This window comes from Nematolebias whitei, chromosome 1 (assembly GCF_014905685.2).
Source record: "Nematolebias whitei isolate Nwh7 chromosome 1, NemWhi1, whole genome shotgun sequence".
NCBI lineage: Eukaryota > Metazoa > Chordata > Actinopteri > Cyprinodontiformes > Rivulidae > Nematolebias > Nematolebias whitei.
Window position 1 is genome coordinate 89,921,837 of NC_056498.1, and position 2,699 is coordinate 89,924,535.

The window sequence follows — 2,699 nt, forward strand, 5'->3', positions numbered from 1 at the left end:
CCCCCACACACACACACAATTTCCCCATTATCTCGCTGCAGCGGTCCACTTGAAAAAAGAGTCTGTCGTCCAGCTGGAAGGCTGAGTCTGGCATGTTGCTGTTACGCCATGATTCCGTGAGACAAAGCACCGCACATTTCCTCATCTCCTATGAGGCAGTCACTCTCAGACAAAGCAACTCCATCTTGTTGTCCAAAGAGCGGATGTTCGACAGAAAGTGTAACAGTACCACTGCCTGCAGCTCCTCCTCCAAGATGGCCGCTAATTGCCCACACCTGATGGCCATCAGACTGAGGAGGCGTCTCGGCTACAAAAGGCTGCAGTCCAGTGCTACTCTTCGCTGGAGCATATCACCTTCCATGATAGTTGTGCTTCAAGCCTTTTAGGCTATTACTCACAAGTACTAACCTTGCTCTCTTGTTTCCAGTGTTTCCTGGTTCCTCGGCTTGTTAAAAGGACCCCTCGTGATCCTTTGGTTTCCTGACTCCTCGTGGTCCTGTTCCTGGTCCCTCGGACTCCCTCGTGGCCTGTTCTTGGTTTGTAGACCCCCTTGGGTCCCTCCGTGGCTCAACCTCCCTCGTGCCTGGATCTCCCTTGCCTGGTGCTTCTAATCCAGCCAGTGCCTGCCTTGCCAGCTACTGGACTCTCTCTGGACTCTCTGGAGCTCTCTTGGAGGATTGGAACCCACCTCTGGACCAAACTGTAAGAAATTCACAGAACACAAATATCAGCTCCTAAGAACTCCACCTCCATTCTGACTGTCCTCCTCTACCTCCTCCAGGAGCTGCAGAGAAGCTGCACCAGAACTGTACATTATTTTCACCTGTAAATAAACACTGTTCTTTTGTATCCACCTCAGTCTGTCTCGTTCCGGGTCTCATACAAATCTGGGTTCCCCGTGGTTATGACAGAAAGAGAAATGTATTGGGAGCTTGCCAACCTTAGTGTTAGCTTTTAGCCTTACTATAACCCCAGCCCGGCAGCCTCGCTTCTTAAGCCGGGAGCTGTGCCTTCTCTTTCTGTTTGAGTGCCCCTGCTGCAGCTTCCAGGTAGATGACTTTAAGATCTGCATTCTGCTGAGCATAGATTTGAGTTCCTTTCTGATCATTGCTACTGTATATTCCATGACAAATCTGCTCTTATTCTCATCAGCTAGGTTCGGCTATATTTCACACGCATAAAGCGTGCGAAGTCAGGCTCAGAGTCAAATTCAAAATTCATAAAAACTGGGATCGCACCGGGAGCTGTGAAGCTGTGAAGCTGCAGCTCCCAAGAGGGTGGCCATCTTGGCAGCACAACTGTCAACACAATTCCCTGGATACAAACTCTCTGCATTCAAAAATTTACCTAGTTTCTCAAAATTTTGAGTTGATGATTAGTCTCCAACACTTGAAGCCCTGTGAAATACTGGATTAAGCTTAAACAGCAAGCTGTCATTTAGGGTTTGGACCAACATAGCTGATTCAAGGACCAAAAAATACCATACCGTACCATACCATACCATACCATACCATACCATACCATATCATACCATACCACTTTATTTATAAAGCACTTAAAACAGCAACAAGGCCAACCAAAGTGCTGTACAGACAAAACAACAAGTAACACACAAAGCAAAATACAAAATGAGGTAAATCAGAATATAGACAAAAAACAAACAAACAAACAAAAAAAAAAAAACGATGCAGATAATGACGACAAACCAGAGTGGAGCATACAGGATCAAAACACAGATCATCTTGTGTTGAAAGCTATTGAATAGTAGTGAGTTTTTAAACGGGACTTGAAAACTGAGAGGGTGGGGGCCTGTCTGACAAGCAGAGGTAACTCGTTCCAGAGTCTTGGTCCTGCTACAGAGAAGGTCTTGTCTTCTTCACATTAATGTTATTCTCCTTGCACCAGCTCTCCAGGTGTTCCACCTCCTGCCTGTAGCTGAACTCATCATTGTTTGTGATGCCTTCCACCACTGCTGTATCATCTGTAAACTTTACAATGTGACAGCTTGGATGAGTAGGTGCACAGTCATACGTGAGCATAGTGAACAGGAGAGGGCTCAGCACACATCCCAGAGGGGAGCCCGTGCTGAGGATTATGGTGGAGGAGGAGATGTTGTGGATCCTCACTGACTGCGGTCTGTTTTGCCCTTTTTGCACTTCTCCTACTCAGCCCCCAACTCTACTCCGCCCTCCACAGAAAAAAAACGCTATTCCACAGACTTTTTAGTTGATTCAAGGCTTATTCAGGACCTTGTTTTGTCTCTTCTTCTGTGGTGGGACGGTGCAAGCTGAGTTGGGACCGAAATGTGAATGCAGGACACTGGTTGGTCAGGGGGAGGAGTCACTGGATCTCAGAAACTTTCCACCGATCCTCCATTTGCAATTTCTAGGAACACGAAGCAGTGGCTGGATCTATTTTTAAGATTTTAAAAACAATAATGGCAACACTGTGTTTAATGCTGAAGTCCAGACGTGTTTTTGTGTTTGGTGACCAACGGTAAAATTCGTGTGCGCAATGTCACCGCGGAGGATCATACGAGCTGCCAACCCGTTGAAGCAAATTAGGCTGGACCTTGAGCCCTGGCCTCGCATGCTCACAAAGGCAGGATTCTGAGCCCTGGCAAGTGGGCGTCCGGGACAGAGAGTGGAAACGTTTAAAAAAAAACAAACAATTTATGTACTGTATATACACACACATAT